Below are 10,877 nucleotides of genomic sequence, written 5' to 3' on the forward strand. Positions count from 1 at the left end.
CCTCACTCCAACACTTGCTGAAAGTTGAGAAACTGCGCTTTCTAGTATAATGGGGAAAATCCAATTAATATTCAAATGTTGTCACTGTATTTTCAGGGTTAAAAGGGGTAAACAATACAGGCACATGGTCTGAGATACAGTGTTTTTACACATATTTCATTTACCGAGACAGATAGTCCAAAGGATAGCACAAGATCCAATGGGTGTCCCTTTTCGTGTGTTTTTCAAGATGAACCCCGATCCCTTCAGAGTGGGAACTGTGTTTCATCTAACCAGATACTGTAGGACGGCTTCTCTCTCAAACTAAATGGGAGATTGATTGGAATAATGCTTTTGATCCAACGAATGCTTTTGACCCAACGAATGCTTTTTGACCTAACGAATGCTTTTGACCCAACGAATGCTTTTGACCTAACGAATGCTTTTGACCCAACGAATGCTTTTGACCCAACGAATGCTTTTGACCCAACGAATGCTTTTGACCTAACGAATGCTTTTGATCCAACGAATGCTTTTGACCCAACGAATGCTTTTGACCCAACGAATGCTTTTGACCTAACGAATGCTTGTGACCTAACGAATGCTTTTGACCTAACGAATGCTTTTGACCTAACGAATGCTTGTGACCTAACGAATGCTTGTGACCCAACGAATGCTTTTGACCTAACGAATGCTTTGACCCAACGAATGCTTTTGACCCAACAAATGCTTTTGACCCAACGAATGCTTTTGACCTAACGAATGCTTTTGACCCAATGAATGCTTTTGATCCAACGAATGCTTTTGACCCAACGAATGCTTGTGACCTAACGAATGCTTTTGACCTAACGAATGCTTTTGACCTAACGAATGCTTTTGACCTAACGAATGCTTTTGACCTAACGAATGTAGCAACACCAAACATGTCCTGCGTGCACGTGAGCGCACAGAGCCACGGAACGCATTCATGGGCTGAGGTCTGTGCTCCACCACCATTTCAACCCAAAGTTACCAAACAGCCAACGACTTTTGACCTCCTTAGACGGGAGAGCTGATGAGTTGGCCGTGGATGGTATTTATTTATTCGTGTTACGTTTATAAAAGGCGTGCAGGCGGCGTGCTGTTGGGTAAGCAAACAGCTGAGTGAAATACAAACTGAGGATTCGTTCATTTATAAACATTTATAAACTTCACGTTCATGTTGCACGGTGCGGATATAGAATTGGTTGCATTTAGGGTTGCAAAGGGGTGAAAATTTTTCGGTCAATTTCCAGAAACTTTCTGGAAATTTACCATGTGAAGTTAAGCTTGGGAATTTTGGAAATGTGTATCTTTTTTGTAGCCTATAACAGCTTTTTTTCAACAATTTTGTATTTTATTTTATATACTTATTTTAGGATTTTATCTCATTTTCATATCAGTTTGGTAGCCAATTGACGCTGACCTAGTGTTCAATTACCCCCTACTAACTGTAGGGGGTTGTGTGACGAGGATTCATCACACAACCCGACCTGTTGGCACTGTGAAAGAGAGACCACTTCCTGACTATCTCAGCTCAGACAACTCCCTGACTATCTCAGCTCAGACCACTCCCTGACTATCTCAGCTCAGACAACTCCCTGACTATCTCAGCTCAGACAACTCCCTGACTATCTCAGCTCAGACAACTCCCTGACTATCTCAGCTCAGACAACTCCCTGACTATCTCAGCTCAGACAACTCCCTGACTATCTCAGCTCACAACCGTTATTCAAACACCAGACAGGGTTGCTGTTGTGTGAGAGATGAAACTAACCACCCTCAGGGAGCGGCGGCCCAATAGGCCCCTCCCTCTGGGATCGGGCCATACTCAGATCTGGCGAGACCAGCGGTTCCCGGTGGGCAGCTGCACCGGAACATGATGCATTAGACCGCTACACCACCACAGACCCCTATAACAGGACTAGACCTACACCACCGCACACCCCTATAACAGGACTAGACCACTACACCACCACACACCCCTATAACAGGACTAGACCACTACACCACCGCACACCCCTATAACAGGACTAGACCACTACACCACCACACACCCCTATAACAGGACTAGACCACTACACCACCACACACCCCTATAACAGGACTAGACCACTACACCACCACCACCACTATAACAGGACTAGACCTACACCACCACACACCCCTATAACAGGACTAGACCACTACACCACCACACACCCCTATAACAGGACTAGACCTACACCACCACACACCCCTATAACAGGACTAGACCACTACACCACCACACACCCCTATAACAGGACTAGACCACTACACCACCACCACTATAACAGGACTAGACCACTACACCACCACACACCCCTATAACAGGACTAGACCACTACACCACCACACACCCCTATAACAGGACTAGACCACTACACCACCACACACCCCTATAACAGGACTAGACCTACACCACCACACACCCCTATAACAGGACTAGACCACTACACCACCACCCCTATAACAGGACTAGACCACTACACCACCACCCCTATAACAGGACTAGACCTACACCACCACACACCCCTATAACAGGACTAGACCACTACACCACCACCACCACTATAACAGGACTAGACCACTACACCACCACACACCCCTATAACAGGACTAGACCACTACACCACCACACACCCCTATAACAGGACTAGACCACTACACCAACACACACCCCTATAACAGGACTAGACCTACACCACCACACACCCCTATAACAGGACTAGACCTACACCACCACACACCCCTATAACAGGACTAGACCACTACACCACCACACACCCCTATAACAGGACTAGACCACTACACCACCACCCCTATAACAGGACTAGACCACTACACCACCACACACCCCTATAACAGGACTAGACCTACACCACCACACACCCCTATAACAGGACTAGACCACTACACCACCACACACCCCTATAACAGGACTAGACCTACACCACCACACACCCCTATAACAGGACTAGACCACTACACCACCACACACCCCTATAACAGGACTAGACCACTACACCACCACACACCCCTATAACAGGACTAGACCACTACACCACCACACACCCCTATAACAGGACTAGACCACTACACCACCACACACCCCTATAACAGGACTAGACCTTCCCCACCACACACCCCTATAACAGGACTAGACCACTACACCACCACACACCCCTATAACAGGACTAGACCACTACACCACCACACACCCCTATAACAGGACTAGACCACTACACCACCACACACCCCTATAACAGGACTAGACCACTACACCACCACACACCCCTATAACAGGACTAGACCACTACACCACCACACACCCCTATAACAGGACTAGACCACTACACCACCACACACCCCTATAACAGGACTAGACCTACACCACCACACACCCCTATAACAGGACTAGACCACTACACCACCACACACCCCTATAACAGGACTAGACCACTACACCACCACAGACCCCTATAACAGGACTAGACCACTACACCACCACACACCCCTATAACAGGACTAGACCACTACACCACCACCCCTATAACAGGACTAGACCACTACACCACCACACACCCCTATAACAGGACTAGACCACTACACCACCACACACCCCTATAACAGGACTAGACCGCTACACCACCACACACCCCTATAACAGGACTAGACCACTACACCACCACACACCCCTATAACAGGACTAGACCACTACACCACCACACACCCCTATAACAGGACTAGACCTACACCACCACACACCCCTATAACAGGACTAGACCACTACACCACCACACACCCCTATAACAGGACTAGACCACTACACCACCACCCCTATAACAGGACTAGACCTACACCACCACACACCCCTATAACAGGACTAGACCACTACACCACCGCCCACCCCTATAACAGGACTAGACCACTACACCACCACACACCCCTATAACAGGACTAGACCTACACCACCACACACCCCTATAACAGGACTAGACCACTACACCACCACACACCCCTATAACAGGACTAGACCTACACCACCACCCCTATAACAGGACTAGACCTACACCACCACACACCCCTATAACAGGACTAGACCACTACACCACCACACACCCCTATAACAGGACTAGACCACTACACCACCACACACCCCTATAACAGGACTAGACCACTACACCACCACACACCCCTATAACAGGACTAGACCACTACACCACCACACACCCCTATAACAGGACTAGACCACTACACCACCACAGACCCCTATAACAGGACTAGACCTACACCACCACACACCCCTATAACAGGACTAGACCACTACACCACCACACACCCCTATAACAGGACTAGACCACTACACCACCACACACCCCTATAACAGGACTAGACCACTACACCACCACACACCCCCATAACAGGACTAGACCACTACACCACCGCCCCTATAACAGGACTAGACCTACACCACCACACACCCCTATAACAGGACTAGACCACTACACCACCACACACCCCTATAACAGGACTAGACCACTACACCACCACACACCCCCATAACAGGACTAGACCACTACACCACCACACACCCCTATAACAGGACTAGACCTACACCACCACACACCCCCATAACAGGACTAGACCTACACCACCACACACCCCTATAACAGGACTAGACCACTACACCACCACACACCCCTATAACAGGACTAGACCACTACACCACCACACACCCCTATAACAGGACTAGACCTACACCACCACACACCCCTATAACAGGACTAGACCACTACACCACCACACACCCCTATAACAGGACTAGACCTACACCACCACACACCCCTATAACAGGACTAGACCACTACACCACCACACACCCCTATAACAGGACTAGACCACTACACCACCACACACCCCTATAACAGGACTAGACCACTACACCACCACACACCCCTATAACAGGACTAGACCACTACACCACCACACACCCCTATAACAGGACTAGACCACTACACCACCACAGACCCCCATAACAGGACTAGACCTACACCACCGCACACCCCTATAACAGGACTAGACCGCTACACCACCACACACCCCTATAACAGGACTAGACCACTACACCACCACACACCCCTATAACAGGACTAGACCACTACACCACCACACACCCCTATAACAGGACTAGACCTACACCACCACACACCCCTATAACAGGACTAGACCACTACACCACCACACACCCCTATAACAGGACTAGACCACTACACCACCACACACCCCTATAACAGGACTAGACCACTACACCACCACACACCCCTATAACAGGACTAGACCTACACCACCACACACCCCTATAACAGGACTAGACCTACACCACCACACACCCCTATAACAGGACTAGACCACTACACCACCACCCCTATAACAGGACTAGACCACTACACCACCACACACCCCTATAACAGGACTAGACCACTACACCACCACACACCCCTATAACAGGACTAGACCTACACCACCACACACCCCTATAACAGGACTAGACCACTACACCACCACACACCCCTATAACAGGACTAGACCACTACACCACCACACACCCCTATAACAGGACTAGACCACTACACCACCACACACCCCTATAACAGGACTAGACCACTACACCACCACACACCCCTATAACAGGACTAGACCACTACACCACCACACACCCCTATAACAGGACTAGACCTACACCACCACACACCCCTATAACAGGACTAGACCACTACACCACCACACACCCCTATAACAGGACTAGACCACTACACCACACACCCCTATAACAGGACTAGACCACTACACCACCACACACCCCTATAACAGGACTAGACCTACACCACCACACACCCCTATAATAGGACTAGACCTACACCACCACACACCCCTATAACAGGACTAGACCACTACACCACCACACACCCCTATAACAGGACTAGACCACTACACCACCACCACCCCTATAACAGGACTAGACCACTACACCACCACACACCCCTATAACAGGACTAGACCACTACACCACCACACACCCCTATAACAGGACTAGACCACTACACCACCACACACCCCTATAACAGGACTAGACCACTACACCACCACACACCCCTATAACAGGACTAGACCACTACACCACCACACACCCCTATAACAGGACTAGACCTACACCACACACCCCTATAACAGGACTAGACCACTACACCACCACACACCCCTATAACAGGACTAGACCTACACCACACACCCCTATAACAGGACTAGACCACTACACCACCACACACCCCTATAACAGGACTAGACCACTACACCACCACACACCCCTATAACAGGACTAGACCACTACACCACCACACACCCCTATAACAGGACTAGACCACTACACCACCACACACCCCTATAACAGGACTAGACCACTACACCACCACACACCCCTATAACAGGACTAGACCACTACACCACCACACACCCCTATAACAGGACTAGACCTACACCACCACACACCCCTATAACAGGACTAGACCACACCACCACACACCCCTATAACAGGACTAGACCACTACACCACCACACACCCCTATAACAGGACTAGACCTACACCACCACACACCCCTATAACAGGACTAGACCACTACACCACCACACACCCCTATAACAGGACTAGACCACTACACCACACACCCCTATAACAGGACTAGACCTACACCACCACACACCCCTATAACAGGACTAGACCTACACCACCACACACCCCTATAACAGGACTAGACCACTACACCACCACACACCCCTATAACAGGACTAGACCTACACCACCACACACCCCTATAACAGGACTAGACCACTACACCACCACACACCCCTATAACAGGACTAGACCACTACACCACCACACACCCCTATAACAGGACTAGACCACTACACCACCACACACCCCTATAACAGGACTAGACCTACACCACCACACACCCCTATAACAGGACTAGACCACTACACCACCACACACCCCTATAACAGGACTAGACCACTACACCACCACACACCCCTATAACAGGACTAGACCACTACACCACCACACACCCCTATAACAGGACCAGACCACTACACCACCACACACCCCTATAACAGGACTAGACCACTACACCACCACACACCCCCATAACAGGACTAGACCACTACACCACCACACACCCCTATAACAGGACTAGACCACTACACCACCACACACCCCTATAACAGGACTAGACCACTACACCACCACACACCCCTATAACAGGACCAGACCACTACACCACCACACACCCCTATAACAGGACCAGACCACTACACCACCACACACCCCTATAACAGGACTAGACCACTACACCACCACCCCTATAACAGGACTAGACCACTACACCACCACCCCTATAACAGGACTAGACCACTACACCACCACCACCCCTATAACAGGACTAGACCACTACACCACCACACACCCCTATAACAGGACTAGACCACTACACCACCACCCACCCCTATAACAGGACTAGACCACTACACCACCACACACCCCTATAACAGGACTAGACCACTACACCACCACACACCCCTATAACAGGACTAGACCTACACCACCACACACCCCTATAACAGGACTAGACCACTACACCACCACACACCCCTATAACAGGACTAGACCACTACACCACCACACACCCCCATAACAGGACTAGACCACTACACCACCACCACCCCTATAACAGGACTAGACCACTACACCACCACACACCCCTATAACAGGACTAGACCACTACACCACCACACACCCCTATAACAGGACTAGACCACTACACCACCACACACCCCTATAACAGGACTAGACCTACACCACCACACACCCCTATAACAGGACTAGACCTACACCACCACCCCTATAACAGGACTAGACCACTACACCACCACACACCCCTATAACAGGACTAGACCACTACACCACCACACACCCCTATAACAGGACTAGACCACTACACCACCACACACCCCTATAACAGGACTAGACCACTACACCACCACACACCCCTATAACAGGACTAGACCACTACACCACCACACACCCCTATAACAGGACTAGACCACTACACCACCACACACCCCTATAACAGGACTAGACCACTACACCACCACACACCCCTATAACAGGACTAGACCACTACACCACCACACACCCCTATAACAGGACTAGACCTACACCACCGCACACCTCTATAACAGGACTAGACCACTACACCACCACACACCCCTATAACAGGACTAGACCACTACACCACCACACACCCCTATAACAGGACTAGACCTACACCACCACACACCCCTATAACAGGACTAGACCACTACACCACCACACACCCCTATAACAGGACTAGACCACTACACCACCACACACCCCTATAACAGGACTAGACCACTACACCACCACACACCCCTATAACAGGACTAGACCACTACACCACCACACACCCCTATAACAGGACTAGACCACTACACCACCACACACCCCTATAACAGGACTAGACCTACACCACCACACACCCCTATAACAGGACTAGACCACTACACCACCACACACCCCTATAACAGGACTAGACCACTACACCACCACACACCCCTATAACAGGACTAGACCACTACACCACCACACACCCCTATAACAGGACTAGACCACTACACCACCACACACCCCTATAACAGGACTAGACCACTACACCACCACACACCCCTATAACAGGACTAGACCTACACCACCACACACCCCTATAACAGGACTAGACCACTACACCACCACACACCCCTATAACAGGACTAGACCGCTACACCACCACACACCCCTATAACAGGACTAGACCACTACACCACCACACACCCCTATAACAGGACTAGACCTACACCACCACACACCCCTATAACAGGACTAGACCACTACACCACCACCACTATAACAGGACTAGACCAATACACCACCACACACCCCTATAACAGGACTAGACCACTACACCACCACACACCCCTATAACAGGACTAGACCACTACACCACCACACACCCCTATAACAGGACTAGACCACTACACCACCACACACCCCCATAACAGGACTAGACCACTACACCACCACACACCCCTATAATAGGACTAGACCACTACACCACCACACACCCCTATAACAGGACTAGACCACTACACCACCACACACCCCTATAACAGGACTAGACCACTACACCACCACACACCCCTATAACAGGACTAGACCACTACACCACCACACACCCCTATAACAGGACTAGACCTACACCACCACACACCCCTATAACAGGACTAGACCTACACCACCACCCCTATAACAGGACTAGACCACTACACCACCACACACCCCTATAACAGGACTAGACCACTACACCACCACACACCCCTATAACAGGACTAGACCACTACACCACCACACACCCCTATAACAGGACTAGACCACTACACCACCACACACCCCTATAACAGGACTAGACCACTACACCACCACACACCCCTATAACAGGACTAGACCACTACACCACCACACACCCCTATAACAGGACTAGACCACTACACCACCACACACCCCTATAACAGGACTAGACCACTACACCACCACACACCCCTATAACAGGACTAGACCTACACCACCGCACACCTCTATAACAGGACTAGACCACTACACCACCACACACCCCTATAACAGGACTAGACCACTACACCACCACACACCCCTATAACAGGACTAGACCTACACCACCACACACCCCTATAACAGGACTAGACCACTACACCACCACACACCCCTATAACAGGACTAGACCACTACACCACCACACACCCCTATAACAGGACTAGACCACTACACCACCACACACCCCTATAACAGGACTAGACCACTACACCACCACACACCCCTATAACAGGACTAGACCACTACACCACCACACACCCCTATAACAGGACTAGACCTACACCACCACACACCCCTATAACAGGACTAGACCACTACACCACCACACACCCCTATAACAGGACTAGACCACTACACCACCACACACCCCTATAACAGGACTAGACCACTACACCACCACACACCCCTATAACAGGACTAGACCACTACACCACCACACACCCCTATAACAGGACTAGACCACTACACCACCACACACCCCTATAACAGGACTAGACCTACACCACCACACACCCCTATAACAGGACTAGACCACTACACCACCACACACCCCTATAACAGGACTAGACCGCTACACCACCACACACCCCTATAACAGGACTAGACCACTACACCACCACACACCCCTATAACAGGACTAGACCTACACCACCACACACCCCTATAACAGGACTAGACCACTACACCACCACCACTATAACAGGACTAGACCAATACACCACCACACACCCCTATAACAGGACTAGACCACTACACCACCACACACCCCTATAACAGGACTAGACCACTACACCACCACACACCCCTATAACAGGACTAGACCACTACACCACCACACACCCCCATAACAGGACTAGACCACTACACCACCACACACCCCTATAATAGGACTAGACCACTACACCACCACACACCCCTATAACAGGACTAGACCACTACACCACCACACACCCCTATAACAGGACTAGACCTACACCACCACACACCCCTATAACAGGACTAGACCACTACACCACCACACACCCCTATAACAGGACTAGACCACTACACCACCACACACCCCTAAAACAGGACTAGA

Source organism: Borostomias antarcticus (assembly GCF_949987555.1).
Source record: "Borostomias antarcticus genome assembly, contig: scaffold_399, whole genome shotgun sequence".
Classification (NCBI taxonomy): Eukaryota; Metazoa; Chordata; class Actinopteri; order Stomiiformes; family Stomiidae; genus Borostomias; species Borostomias antarcticus.